Source organism: Mesocricetus auratus, unplaced genomic scaffold (assembly GCF_017639785.1).
Source record: "Mesocricetus auratus isolate SY011 unplaced genomic scaffold, BCM_Maur_2.0 Super-Scaffold_100021, whole genome shotgun sequence".
Classification (NCBI taxonomy): domain Eukaryota; kingdom Metazoa; phylum Chordata; class Mammalia; order Rodentia; family Cricetidae; genus Mesocricetus; species Mesocricetus auratus.
Genome location: NW_024429202.1, coordinates 23,873,839 through 23,889,709, shown reverse-complemented (window position 1 = coordinate 23,889,709; position 15,871 = coordinate 23,873,839). Strand labels below are relative to the sequence as shown.

Below are 15,871 nucleotides of genomic sequence, written 5' to 3'. Positions count from 1 at the left end.
GCACCATCCGTGAAGGATATTTGTAGCATAAATAACAATATAATAAAGCATCCGCTAACGATTGATTTGGGAAAGATTTTTGGAGGTTTTGAAAGAAATTAACAAGAACAGCAACTATGTGGGTTCGCTCGCAGTCTGAAGCAGAGACAGCCAGCGCGCAGCAAAGTCGCTGCTTGCAGTGCTAAGTACATGGCACAGTGCGTGCATAGGGCGACTGCTCTCCATCACAGAGTGTTTTGACAGCCCAGCCCGTGTCGGATTTCCTCCTCATCTGCACTTTAGCCCACTTCTGGGCCACGTAGGTAGATCCAAGCGATTTGTACAAATCCCTCATGATCTCAAAGGGACTGTCCCCCGGAGAAGATAAAAATTGCAAACAAGCCAAAGCAGCCTCTCAGGAAGTTCTTGTGTCTAGCTCGCCTACTGTTTGGCTGCTTTTCCTTTGTAAAATTATTCTTAAATATATGAAGGCAACTTGATTTAAAATGTTGACCTTTTCTCTCAAATTTTATTCTCTGAAAGGTCATGTCCAGCCTCCAACTCTAATGAGACCCCACTATGGACCAGGCACCATCCTCAGAGTAGTCAGAAATAAATATTCTCTCTTCCTTCAAGAAGCCAACTACTGAGAACAGCAGCCAGAGAATGAACTTAGGGTGCAGTGAAGCTTGCTTGGCTCTAGAAGAAATCAGCACTGTACTCAGGCACCGGGACCCAGGCAACGTTTGTCACAGCGTCTGTTTCTACATTCTGGCCCTCTGAAACATCTTCAACCTACAAGACTAACCCCAAGTGAATCCTACCAACCTCAGCCCCAAATTCTGGTCAACTTCATGTAAGCAACTTTTTTTGTCTGAATGTATCAAATCCTACACCAACAAGTACTGACTATAAAATTTTCTCTTAAATTCTTACAAAGACTAGAGTATGAGAAACACTCTTGATTTGTTGTTATGTTTCCATGATACAGGCAGAGAATTAACACCAAAAAGGAGACTATAGAAGACATGGTGTATTTGGAATCACCATCACCCTGAAGTTTTGTTATGTAGTTTCACACACTCCTTTTTATCAGAAGGTACCAGGGTGGCTTGTCCTACTAATGAGACCTTTATGGAAATCAGCTAAGAGGTTCTGGAAATTGAAATAAATATTGGATGCCCTGATTGCTTAAGACATGTTGATTGCATATCTTATTACTTGTTACTGAAACAGTCCCTGTACAGTTTGCATCTTGGCCCTGTTTGGCTCTTAGCTTTAGCACTAACAGCAATTCTCTAGCATGCAATAAGCAAGTAGAAAAATATATTTAGCTGAAAAGAAAAGGGTGAGTGGATTTCAAACACCAAGCATCATACATGAACTTGTGGATAAGAAAAAAAACTTTATTGAGCATTAAATCTGAGTATAATTTCTCTAAGGAAAATTCTGAAATTAAAACTTTATCTCAAACTGCTTTTTCTACAGTAACAAACATCTTTGACTTGTCTGCTCTTGAGTACATCATTCAAAGGAGGATGACTGTACCAGGCTTTCTCTTGGGCCACCAACCAGCTCCCAAATCATGACACCGAGACTTATTATTCGTTATGGATGCTCGGAGTTATCTTAGCTCTTCCTTTAATCTGTTTCTCTTTATCTACATTTTGCCTTGGGGAATTTTAACCTTTCTTACCTTCTGTATATCTTATCTTCCTGCTGCCTCCATGACTGGCTGGCTGGGGGCTACCTGACTTCTGACCCCAGGAATGTCTCTCTCTTTCTCCCTCCTCTTCTCCTCGTCTCCCTGGATTCTGATTCCTCCTACTGTTTATTCCCTGTTCACCAGCCCTCCCCCTCACTCTTCTGCCTAACTACTGACCAGTCAGCTTTTTATTAGACCAATCAGGTGCCTTGGGCAGGCAAGGTGAAACAAATGCAACATATCTTTACATAATTAAACACATGTAGCATAAACAAAGGTAACGTATCTTTCCCTAGTTGAGGTAACATTCCACAACAAGAGACTCTCTCCAGCCCTCCAAAATTTCAGTGTGGATTGATGGAAACCAATCGTTATAATCTCAGTTTCTTAGTAAACTGAACAACTTACACCAGGATAGTGAAGCAATTTTGGCCAAGTGGGCTAATTCTGATGGGGCCTTAGGAAAGATACTAGGAGGAAAGGTGTTACATGGATGGAAACGAGCCTCTGGTGCAGCAGCCATCTTGTCCCGGTGGAGGATGAAGCCTAAAAACTCATTCAGGACACTAGCCTGAAATCCCATGGAAGTAAAAGGAGCATACAACCTTAATAATACAAAGGACTGAATCTTATGTGATTCAAGAACTTGGTTTACAAAGTTACAATGTTTAATTATGTTTCTCAGTACAGGACTACCCCACTACTCCTTACACATTACTCAAGAGCTTTGTATACAATTACCATTTTTAACTGTTTCTCAGAACAGGACTACCCCCTACTCCTTATCACGTGATCCAAGAGCATTGTTTAGAAAATTACCATTTTTAATTGTGTTTCTTTTCATTCATTGTCAAAAATATTCTAAGTAGTATTTGAGCTCCAAGTGATTTTAAATGTGTTTTCACAAACAGAAAAAAATCACAACATACATAGTTTCCCACCTGCAAACTCAGGAAAACTGTTAGAATGTATAAGAAAAATCATTATAGGCTGGGCCTGGTGGTGCAAGCCTATAATTCCAGTTACTCCAGAAGTGACAACAGCTATAATTACAGATTCGAGACCTGCATGAGCCACAGGAAAATGATCTATTTAAATAAAAACTGTTTTTCAGTTTTGAGTCTCATTGATCAATTCCAAATCATAAAATAATCATTTGTGGTTCAGAAAAAAAGCTCTAAAATGTATTTGGAATCTGTAATCTGACAGAAGTGCAGGCTCTGAAAATTCTTTTTAGTGTCCAGGCAACAATTTAAAATCCCTTGAAGCAAAAAAATAAAATAAAATAAAAAAATAAATTTCTCGAAGCTCTTCTATGAGAGTTTTCCAGAGATCAAAGGCACTTGCTGCAAAAGCATGGTGACCTGAGGTCAATCCCTAGAATTCATGTAAAGGAGAGATCCTACTCCATAAAGCTGTCCTCTGACCTCTAGATGTGTGCTGTGACACATTACTCACAACATAGCATGTTCCTACCCACCGCAATAACAAATGACTTTTTACAAAAAGGTAATTGTTAGTGGAAATTGGTCATTAACATCAATTGTATGCAGATCACTATGGTATACACCTAGTACACATGTTTTTCCCTTAGTGTAAGGTTGTTACTACAATTACAGTGAATATTAACTCACTTTTTACTAGCCAAGTAAATTGTTGAGGTTTTAACACAACTTTCTCACTTTCGATTCAGATAGACATCATTACCTATTCCTTTGAGGTGTTGCTGCAAAGATTAAATGAGGTAATCCATGTGAAGTATTACTGTATCACTAGACATGATTCCAAAGAGACCACATCACCAAAAGACTTAAGACAAGTGAAACTGATGTATGCAACCTACGCTATCTATCTCCATTCTATTTTCAACCTCAAGACTATAGTAGCCAACATTCTTTAACTTAAAGTGAAGAGAATGGGTTGGGTTGTAATCTCTGAAGAGTCAGCAAATATTATTGGAAATATACAGGTTATTGAAATGGTCTGATGAGTAAAAGTACCTACCACCAAGCCTGAGGACTTATGTTCAGTCCCTGAAACCACATGATAGAAAGAGAAAACCAACTCTTGGAAGTTGTTCTCTGAGCTCCATGAATGCGTACCTATGGTATACTCTTGCCTCTGACAGGTAAATAAATAATAAAAAATGTTAAAATTTGAAATGCACCTTTTAAAATAGGATATGTGTTAATGCGTTAGTTACTTAAATACAAGTTAATAACAAAAGGATTTGTGGGAAAGCTCTGTCCCTACTTGGTTTTGTTGTTGTTGCTGTTTATTGTTATTTTGTGTTTTGTTGTTGTTTTTCATTTTTGATTTTTGTTTTTTGTCAACTTGACACAAGCTAGAGTTTTCTGGGAAGATGAATCTCAATTGAGAAAAATGCCTTCATAAGATGATCTATAGGCAAGTACTTAGGGCATTTTCTTAATTGATGGTTGACGTGGAAGGGCCCAGGCCATTATAGTGCTGCCACCCTGGGCATATGGTGGCGGACTGTATAAGAAAGCACAGTGAGTAAGGCATGGGGAACAGCCAGTAAATTGCACTCTTCCCTGGCCTCTGCTTCTGTTCCTGTCAATGGGATCCTGTCTTGAGTTGTGTCCTGACTCTCAGTGATGGAGCAGACTAGGGAGGTACAAGCCAAATAAACCATTTCCTCCACACGTTGCTTGTGGGTGTGGTGTTTTATCACAGCAATAGGAACGGAACCAAGACAAGCTCTTAGAGACTAATCATTTGTGTTCTGGAATTATCTTTTGGACCCTGGCCCTGTTCTTGCTCAGTGTTTTCAAAGGACCAAAGACACAAAGCAACGTCATAAAGGGGTCAAATCTCTCTGACCTGGCATGTCTTTAGTGTCGCAGTCCCTCTCTCTTGTCTTATGCCGCATTGCTTTAAAGTACTTTTTTGGTGACAACACTGAAAATATCTATTGATCTAATGGTAAAACTTCAAATCATTGAACTTCATGTCATTAACCATTGTGTGTTCCCAGGATTACTTGTGTCTTAATGAGGACGTGTGAAAAAGTTGAAAGGCATCATTATTCTTAATCAAATAAGAATGGTATTGTGACATTTCCAGAAGTCTCTTAAAATGTTAGAAATTTTAGGCAAAATATAAAGCTTCTGTGTGACATGTATAAGTCATGACATTTACTTCTTGGTTATTACATTCATATGTCCTCCTTCAGTGCTAAAGAACAAAGAGCTAAGCAGGCAAGTGAAGGCTAAAAAGCCTTCAGAGTCTCACAGACACAAGAACCTGACAAAACTAAAGCTAAGGGTAACGACCTGGAGGAGCAGACAGGCCTGTAAATCCCACTACTTGGAACAGAGGCAGGAGGATTCCAAATTAAAGCCTGCCTGAGCTACAGGGTGAGTTTAAGGCCAGTCTAGTTAACTTAGCGAGACCCTGTGTCAGAAAAGCAAAAGGGAGGCTGGGGACACAGCTTAGTGGCAGAGCATGTGTGAGACCCCAGCCTTGGGTGATGGGAAGAAGGAAGGACAGGAGGAAGACAGGGGAGAAAGGGAAGAGGGAGGCAGAGGAGGTACATGATGAGTTATACAAGTTGGGTCTTTAGTCAAGTGTGATAGTGGAGAATCATTGGTTAACCAGCAATAATAGTTTTCAAAGAACTTAGCAGCAGTGTCCTAGGCTGCCGTAAAATATATCATTCGAAGAAAAAGATCACAAGGTTAGAGTGACCTTTTCTAGATGACATTATTTTTCCCCTTATTCTTATTGGTCCTAAGCAAACTTTTGTCTGGTTATTATCTGGTACAAAATCTAAACCATCCCGAGGACAGCATGGCAAGTCCCAATGGGGTTTAAACTTGTCGCAACCTTCAACAAGCAGAAGCTGAAAATAAGACTTTAATCTGCCTACCAGCCAGTTTTCTAAACCTGTCAGTAATTCTATGAATCCACCTGTGAAAAAGGTCAGCAAAAGTAAAGGCCTCATTGCACAAGTGGATACCTGCACTGCTTCCTTTGCCAGGCAGGCTGGGTGAAACAAAGAGCTCCATTGTCTCAGTAGGGTGACCTACCAACTTGGGAAGGCTTTCTTTCCACTAATGCAGCAGATGAGATAGAGCAGAGTGAAATAATTGTTTTAAGGTAGAAGCACTTCAAAGTAGAACTTAAGTACCCTGAAGCTGGGATGGCCAGGGTTTGAATCCTGGTTCTGAGCAACCAGCAGATCAATTTAACCCTGTAGAACTCTATCTTCCCACTGGAAGACAAGGGTGATAGCACTCCAGCTTACACTGCTACTTAGCATTCAGCACCCAACTCTCCCTCCTTTGTTAGCAACACAGGTCTTAAATCTAACTGGACATAAGCATGACTGCAGGGCTGGGTGGTGGCGGCATAAGCCTTTAATCCCAGCACTCTAGAGGCAGAGGCAGGTGGATCTTTGTGAGTTCAAGGCCAACCTAGTCTACAGAGTGAGTTCCAAGAGAGCTGGGACTATCTCACAGAGAAATCCTGTGTTGGGAAAAAAAAAAAAAAAAACGGTTGCAGACTGAGTCTAGGACATGAGTGAAAATGGCATTTGCTACTTCTTGGAAGTGCACTTAAAGTGAGGATGTGGCTTCCTTGCTCTTCCTCTAGATTACAGGCACAACAGCAAGAGCTCAACAGCCTCCTTTGTCTCTGAGATAGCCTTGGGAATGAAAGCCACAGGTACCAGGGGAACTGAAAGATGCTGAATCTCTGCTTACCCGTTGGCATCAAGCCTGAACTGATTTCTGGACTCCTTAAATAGGAAAGAGATAAACTAAGCAGAGCTGTCAGGTAGGAGAATTTAAACTCCCTCTCAGTCAATGAATCTTCATTGGTAACACTACCGCCAAAGAAAGTCTTTGAGAGCAAAACAGATCCTGTGCTAGCTATACAGTAAGCAAGTAATAGATGATTCTGGACACTAGCTGTGTAGCACAGTAGTTGAGACAACTTACAGGAATAAGATAGCATTTCCTTCGGAGGCTAGCGGCATTGAGGAATTATAAAAGCATATATCAAGGCATTGACTCTGTCCTGGAAAGCAACTTCAAGCATGTCTTAATCATCGCTGTAATGAAACACCATGACCACAAGCAACTCAGGGAGGAAAAGGGTTTATTTGGCTTACACTCCCAGGTAATAGTCCATCGCTGAGAAAAGTCAAGGATGGAACCCAAGCAGGACAGGAACCTGGAGACAGGAGTTGATGCAGAGGCCATGGGGCAGGGTGGGCAGCTGCTTACTGGCTTCCTCCTCATACAATCACTAATTAAGAAAATGCCCTAGAGTCAGATCTTCTGAAGACATTTTCTTAGTTGAGGTTCCCTCCTTTCAAATGGCTCTAGCTTGTGTCAAGTTGACACAAAACTTGCCAGCACAAAGTGTAATAATAAATTACCTGCAGTCAAGGAAAGAAGTTAGAATGGACCTGGAATAGCTCCTAATCCCCATGGCAACCATGCTTCCTTCACCAAGTGTTGTCTAGTGTTCTCAGTGTGAAGGATCTGAATGGTAATGAGAATTTTAAAATAGAAAATAAAGCTGTGTGTGTGTGTGTGTGTGTGTTGACTTTCCTTTTCCATGATGGTTTTGACTAACAAGAATGTAACTATATATTGTATATATTCAAAATTTTTAGAAAAGGGAATGCACTCTAATAGTTCAAAACAAGGACTATTATGTATGTTATGTATATAGACAATATATAATTTCTCACCAAATAGTGTCTAGAGTCACTTAAAATTGAAAATTCACTCAGGTAATGGTGAACATCTTTAATCCCAGCACTCAGAGGAGGCAGAGGCAGGTGGATCTCTTGAGTTCAAGGCCAGCCTGGCCTACCAACTGAGTTCCAGGAAAGCAAGGGCTACACAGAGAAACCCTGTTTTAAAAAAAAAAAAGGAAAAAGAAAAAAACTGATAACTATTATCAAACACACCACAAGAGACAATAAACACAAAAAGATACCAACATTGAAAAAAATACAAAAATCACGTGTCAGTTCAGTACAGTTTCCACTGCTAACCGGTTTGTGTTGAGCAGGGTCAGGTCAGATTTTAAACTTCCGGTTTTCGTAGTCGTTGGGATTTCACAACGGCGGGTACGATGGCCCTACACCATGTTCTTTCTCACTAGGTGAGAGCAACACTGATAGTAAACTGACTAGCTTATTGACTTACCAGAACTGACTTTCCATTAACAGGCTGAAGACTCCGCACAGCCAACTTTGTCCCACATCCTTGGCACACATTGACTGCTGCTGTGTGGCACATAATTATACTCCATTATGTGATTCAGTTGAGCTACAGTGTAGGCCCTGAGAGTGAAATACAGGTCAGTCTACTAAAATCCAACTTGGCCATTAAGTAATTGCAGGTCTGACCGTTCTTAATGCTGAAACTATGATTAATTTCCAAATGCCACACTTAACTTGAAAACAAATGAGAAAATTAGAAAATGCTATGAACGAATTATTCACAGTCCTGAAAATCAGATGTCAATATGTCATCAAGGCACAACCATTTCATGTTAAAGACCTCTGTGACCACAGCTCACTGTAACAAGTGAACTTGAAACGAACACTCAACATATGAAAACTCAGTGGGCATTCTTTCTTCCTTTCCTTATATAAACCTGTGGGATGAGTCAATTTGTAATCCACCCAAGATCTGTTCTAGAGACTTCCCATCTGAGTTTAGCATACTTTTTGTTTGTTAGTTTTGGTTTGGTTTGGGAGAGAGGGCTTCTTTGTGTAGCTCTGGCTGTCGTGGAACTCACTCTGTAGACCAGTCTGACCCAAACTCACAGAGATCTGCCACCATTGCCTGGCAGTCCAGCATATTTTCAAACAGATTATCTATAAATACCTTTACAGTTGTCAAATAAAAATTACGCCGTTGTTCTCGCCCTGTTACTTTAGCACTGCAGCAATTCTTTCCTGCCCTTTTCTGTGTGTGTGTGCACGCGCATGTGCGTGTGCGTGTGTGTGTGTGTGTGTCTGTCTGTCTGTCTGTGTGTGTCTGTCTGTCTGTGTGTGTCTGTCTGTGTCTGTCTGTCTGTCTCTGTGTGTGTGTATGCCCACATGCGTGCGTGCGTGCATGCGGCGTGTGTGTGTGTGTGTGTGTGTGTGTGTGTGTGTGTGTGTATGTATGTGTGTTTAATCTTCAGTCTTCCTTTGTTTCATAAGACATCTGGGAGTGTTTTCCTATTTGGCTTATGTAATTTTTATTTGCAAATGTTCAGACATGTTGGCCTCAGCTTTTGGGAGATTTACCAATTAGTATTTCTAATAGCTAGGAAAAATAGTAAAGCATGGGAACTGAAATTATACATCTGAAAGCAACATTTTAGGATCGGTGGCCTATGTTCATTATCGCCTTGTCAACATGATTTGGGAAAAGGCTACTGCTCTTTCTAAATGGATGCCTTGTACCTAGTCCAAAGGAGCCATTTGATTAGATCCTATTTTATAAGGATGCACACACACACACACACACACACACACACACACACACGAAAATCACAAGGGGCAGAAGCACACACATAAGTCAGAGGACAGCTTTGGGGGATCAGTTCGTCCCTTTCACTCTGGTTCTGGGGACTGAACTCAGGCCATGATGACTTACCTGCTAAGCCATCTCACCAACCCAATGATCAGTTCTTAAATTCCAGCAAGAACAGGAAAATTGCAAATGATCCTAATGCTATACAGAGAATAAATCCCACTCATCATACTCTAATATAAAATGAGTCACAATCAATTTTGTTGTTTTGTCTTTAACTTTGAAGACACTCTATTAGAGTTTAAAAGAAAAACCCTAGGTATGCCCAGAAGAGGAAAATGAAGAAGAGAAATTTCAAAAGCTATGTCATTTGAGTTTAGCTGGCATGCTCTGCTACTTGGCAGACAAGCAGCCACATTGCAGGGAGAGGAGCTTGAGAAAGAGGGAAGCCAAAACACCAGGGAAACCATCCTTGGGCTCTAGTCAACATCCAAAACACAGAAAAGAAAAGGGAAAGGTTCTGGCCCTGTAGCAACTTCCAACACTGCTTTAAAAGAATCAGGTCTCAAGCCAGATACAGCAGCACATGCCTTTAAACTCAGTGCTCTGAAGGCAGAGGCAGAGGAGGCAAGAGGAGGCAGAAGCAGAGGCAGAGGAGGCAGAGGCAGAGGCAGAGGCAGAGGCAGAGGCAGAGGCAGCCGGCAGATCTCTGAGTTAGGTCTACAAATAGCAGGCTCCAGGCCCCAAAAAGCTACATAGCAAGACCTTGTCTCAAGGGAAAAAAAAAACAGACGAGAATCAGTTTTCATTCATTTAACTTTACCCCTACTCTAATTATTTCAGAAGATCCTGTGTTATATATCCTTTGTGTGGGATTCATCAAAGTAGCTAATTACAGCAAAACAAACAAAACAAAAAGTGCATAATACCTTTAAAGCATAAGTGATGATGGATGGATAATTATCATTAACCAGAATATAGAAAAAGGAAATACATGTATTTCCTAAAGTAGCATAGTTTGGAAACAAAAAAGATACATTTAGGTGAACCTGTAAAAACAGAACAAAAGAGGCGGAGGAGGGAGGGAGGAAGGGAGGGAGGGAGGGAGGGAGGGAGGGAGGGAGGGAGGGAGGGAGGAAATATCTATTTCTTGACCTATACATATTGCAAAGTAAACACATTCAGTACACTTTTTTGGGTTTTTTTTTTTTTTTTTTTGGTTTTTCGAGACAGGGTTTCTCTGTGGCTTTGGAGGCTGTCCTGGAACTCACTCCGTAGATCAAGCTGGCCTCAAACTCACAGTGATCCGCCTGCCTCTGCCTCCCGAGTGCTGGGATTAAAGGCATGTGCCACCAACGCCCGGCCATTCAGTACACTTTTACACTTTTCTCAATATCAGTATTTTATGGGAGGGAAGGAGGGAGGGAGGAAGGAAATCTCTATTTTTTGACCTATACATACTGCAAAGTAAACACATTCAATACACTTTTCTCAATATCAGTATGTTATTTACAGTTGGAATTAAACTTACTCGCTTTCTTTTCTGTTTTATTTTGACATGTGTATGTGTCTCTGTCTATGTGTCTATCTCTTGAAGAGCAGGAAGTACACTTGACCACTTAGCCATCTCCACGGTCCTACCCCAGCTCTTTAAATTGGATCTCCGTGCTTGCACAATAAGTACTGTATTACTTAGCCATCTCACCTGTTTCTGTCTCAGCTCCATACTGCCTTGTCCAGTATTCCTACACAGAATAAATTCCAAGTATTTGTCAATCCACTTTTCCTTAGTTGAATAATCATATATTCTTGGATAACTGATAGAACACTTAAACTGCTAGAGAAATGGGAATCGTATAAAATATGTGAATCCAACTATCTCAGCCCACAGACAACACAGTTGATAGCCAATGAGTGTTGACTTGGGGGAGCTGGAGAGATGGCTCAGTTGCTAAGAGCACTTGCTAATCTTGCAGAGGACCTGGGTTCTATTCCCAGCACCCACCTGGTGACTCATAACCAACCACCTGTAACTCTAGTTTCAGAGGACCCAATGACCTCTCCTGACCTCCATGAGCTTCCACACACAGATGGTACACAAACATGCACTCAGGGACACACACTCAAGTAAAATAAAATAAATTCAAGTGCTTATTTATTGAGGATCATACACTCATCCAGTGGCACAGTCCAGACCAGAACTGTCTCTGCCTCCATCGCTTCCTCGCCCACCTCAGATCATGCTCATATGCTGGATTCATGTGTAGACTGTTCCTCAGCAGGCAGCTGGATCCAAAGGCCTTTTTAATCACTGTATGTTTACGCCTTTTTTATTTTTTAGGATTTTATACCCTAATTACTCCAAGTTTTCAAAAGCTCTATTACCAATTTCAAATATTACCTCTGCCATCTGACTTTAGCTAAGTAGTTTGCATAATTATAGTAATAAGAGTTCCAGAATACATATGCAAATATAAATAGGATCTCACACACACACACACACACACACACACACACACACACACACACCTGCTAAGAAGACTCTAGTGAGAGAAGTCAAGCTGATGACAGCAAATAGATAGTCCAACAGTTGATCATTTAGGGAATTTCAGGGAAGCTTACTCACAATGAATAAAACAGGTCAACACATCCTCAGATGCAATCCTCACTGGTAGACTCTTCATTGTCGTCACCAGATTCCTGAGAGAACACCTTTGAAGGGGGAAAGATTAGTTGGCACTCATACTTTCCCTGGGTGGCCAGCTGCATTGTCTTCTGTGGGATAGTTAGGCTGAGTCATGAGGGAGGGGTAAGGTTTCTCACTTCGTGGCAGCCAGGAAACAGAATGAGAAAACAGGAACAGGAAGAGACCAGAGCCTAGGTGTACCATTCAAGACATTTCCCAGAGACACAGCCTCTGGTTTGGCCCTACCCTGCACGTTTCTACCATCTCCCAATAGACATCTCTATCAATGGGCTAATAGGAATAGACTGGGTCATAATCTAACTGATTCTGGAACTTTCTTCCCAGGCACATACTCAGTGTGTGCTTTATAAGGTTATCAGAACTCAAAATAAATAAATAAATCACATGTTCTTTCTCATATGTTGGTCCTAACCCATAATGTATACATGTGTCTTAGGCTTCTCTTACTGTGTTAAAACACCATGACCAAAAAGCAACTTGGGCAGGAATGGGTTTACTTAATTGTACACTTCTAAGTAACACTCCATCATTAAGAGAAGTTAGAGCAGGAACTCAAAGCAGGAAGCAGAAACCTCGATCATGGAAGAATTCCATTAGGTTTGTTCTAATTATGTGCTTTCTTTTTTTTAATTTATTTATTTATTATTAAGTATACAGTGTTCTGCCTGCAGGCCAGAAGAGGGCACCAGGTCTTGTTACAGATGGCTGTGAGCCACCATGTGGTTGCTGGGAATTGAACTCAGGATCTCTGGAAGAGCAGCCGGAGCTCTCAACCTCTGAGCCATCTCTCCAGCCTCCCACGATGTGCTTTCTTATACAACCCAGGACCACCGGACCAGGGATAATACCACCCAAATTGGACTGGGTCATTCTACATCAACATTAACCAAGAAAATACCCCCACAGGCTTGCCTATAGGCTAATCTGATGGGGTGCTTTCTCAATTGAGGTTCCTTCTTCTCAAATGACTTTAGTTTATGTCAAGCTGACGAATAAAAAAACCTAAGACTATACTTTCAGGGATCAGTTTTATAGTCCATTACTAGTAGAGCACCCAAAACCATGAGGAGGAGACGTAGCATTCTCTCCTGAGCATGAAGACAGCTCTTAGTGTTGCTTCCTGCAGCTTCTACTTGTCATTGATGATCATTCTTCTCTTCCTGTGGAAGAGTGGGAGGCAGAGAATGCAGTCTGAGTGGGAACAAAACTAACCAACATAACATATGCATACACAAACAGGTATAACTCAAGGTATAATTTGAAATATAAAAGGGGAACAAGAAAGGACATTATTAGTTTACTTAGGATTTCTGTGACTATGAAAAGACACCAGGACCACAGCAACTGTTATAAAAGAAACATTTAATTGGGTGGCTCACTTACAGTTTTAGAGGTTCAGTCAATTATCACGATGAGGGGGGCATACAGGCTGATGTGGCACTGGAGTAGTAGCTGAGTGTCCTATATCTTGCAGGCAACAGGAAGTTGGCTGGGTGGTATCCTGAGCATAGGAAACCTCAAAGCCCGCCCCCACAGTGACATGTTTCCTCCAACAAGGTCATGCTCACTCCAAAAAAGCCTCACTTCCTAATAGGCCACTCACTATGAGGTTATGGGGGCCAATTACATTCAGCTACCACAATCAGGTGATGAGGAAGGCCAGAAGTAGGCAAATAGAGATATGAGTGACAAAAAAAAGGATATAAAACTAATGTTTTTCTTCTAGTTTCAACCCTCTCATAATTTTTTCTTTATCATGGTGGATGAATTTTTTAAAATGCAATTGAAGGACTGGATAGATTGCTCAGCAGTTAAAAGCACTTACTACCCTCTTGCCGAGGACCAGAGTTAGGTTCCTGGCATCCACATTGGTTAACTCACAACCACCTGTAGCTCCAGCTCCAGGGAATCCAATGCCCTTTCGGCAACTTCACTTGTACATGCACAGACACACATACACATGAACACAAATGTAATTTTAAATTTTTTTAAATGTAATTGATAGTGCAGGTGTAAAACCCTATTGGAACAGCCGTTGTGCAAAGATAGCCATTCTAACTACATAGAAATAAGACTGGGCAGTGTTAGAGCGGTTCCCTTAACTAGTGATGTGATGTTTTCATTTCTGAGTTAATTAGAAGAAAAAATGCAACTTTATTTAATGAAAGATGAGTGCTTTACTAATCCTCTGGGTTCTTGTCAATCTAATCAAGCTGACTGTTCAGACCATCAGCCGCACTCACCAAACTGCTTCCATGACAGGTAGAAAGCAGCAGAATGTCATAAGTAGGAAGCAGTTTCTCTTTGAGGGTCACAAGCTACTCTGGAAGATACATATCATCCTAAATTACACTATTTGTGTCAATTAAAAGCACACAGCCTATGCTGATGCGTGTATTTCCTGTTGGCTGTTCTATTGGCAAAAACATAAAACTGTCACATGGTGAGTGGGTCCATTGCAGTTACTACGGGAGACAGCTTAGATGCAGAAGCAATTACATGAACTTCCTTACTAAAGATGACCACTTTTAAGGATCATCAGAAAACAATTATAAAGCAAATGTCCTGGGTGGTTTTTTTCAATGTTTAAGTGCATTCTTGAATACTGTACACAATATGTGCTTACAAATTAAATTCCACTAAGACAGAAAGATAAATGAATGTGTCTGCAGCAAACCTACTTAAAACAAGACAAAGCAATGTGTTTATAGATAAGTCTATGCCAGAAATCTTCTGTGATCACCAACTCTCAGAAAAGAATAATGTCTTGCCATGGATCCCAAGTTTCCAAGACTTGAGTTTTAAAGCAGCAGAAATAATGTAGATGCATAAAAGGACTTTGTAGAGCCAACGAGATACCTCAGTGAGCAAAGGCACTTGCCACAAAGCCTGGCAGCCTGTGTTCAACTCCCAGGACCCACATCCGAGAAAGAGAGGATTGCCTCTGAAGTGTGTCCTCAGACCTCTATATGCACAGAGCGACATGTGTGCACTCGCACACAAATACAGAAAGAGGGAGAATGAATCAACTTAAATAGAGGAACTTTTAAGATAGAAAGTTTCAAATGGACTTTCCATGTGAATTATGAAATATGCAGAAGCCTGGGAACATATTAGTTATGCCCAGTTTTGTGAAACAATAGTTCATAGTTAAGAACAGAGATTGTCCATGGCTGTTGCAGCAGGCGCCTCCCCTACAGAACAGCAGCTTTGACCTTGTCAATAATTTGAGTCAATTGGTGATAAGCCTTAAGGTACTATATCCAAAAACACTTTGAAAACTATAATAGCATTAATTTCATATATGTATATATTTATGTCATTAATCAAAAAATATAAAATAATGGTTAAAAGGGAAGGCTTGGCTGGGATTACAATGAATGGTTCTGAGCTACCCAGCAGCTCAAACAAATAGAAATCAATATATTCTTTTATTATGTTCTGATAAAGGGAATCATACAAGTTCTTGTGAAAGCTAAATACTTTTCCTGATACTAAATCACTGTAGAAAGTATATGTGAATGGGAAAATAACAGATATTGGATATTAACAGGATCAAAATGCTCAACTGTTTTGAAGCCGCTTTGGAGGCATTTTTTTCAAGTTTTGTATTTTTAACAGTCTTGGTAAGTAGCCCTGACTGTCCTGGAACTGACTAAATAGATCAGGCTGCCCTCAAAGCTGTGACATGCTTCCTGAGTGTTGGAGTCCACATTTCAAGTATTTCTTATGGAAGTTTGTAAAGTGTATTGTCATGGGGCTGTTTGAGCTACTGTTGCATTCTTCATAGACTCTTGTAACTTGATTCAGGAACTCAGCTTAAAGACACCAGAACAAAACTAGGCCAACAGCTCAGTGAATAAAAAGCTTTCCGAGCAAATGAGAAGGCCTAGTTTAGGGACTCAGCACCCATGTAAAAGTCAAGTACACAAAGTGGTCAGCCTACAGGAGGCAAAGTCAGGTACTCAC

The 15,871-nt window shown here is 40.8% G+C and overlaps 1 pseudogene; it reads left to right on the top strand.

The window, feature by feature from the left end:
* The first annotated feature begins 12,906 nt into the window (after positions 1-12,906).
* On the top strand, positions 12,907-13,102 carry LOC121133394 (annotated as a pseudogene).
* The last annotated feature ends 2,769 nt before the right edge of the window (positions 13,103-15,871 follow it).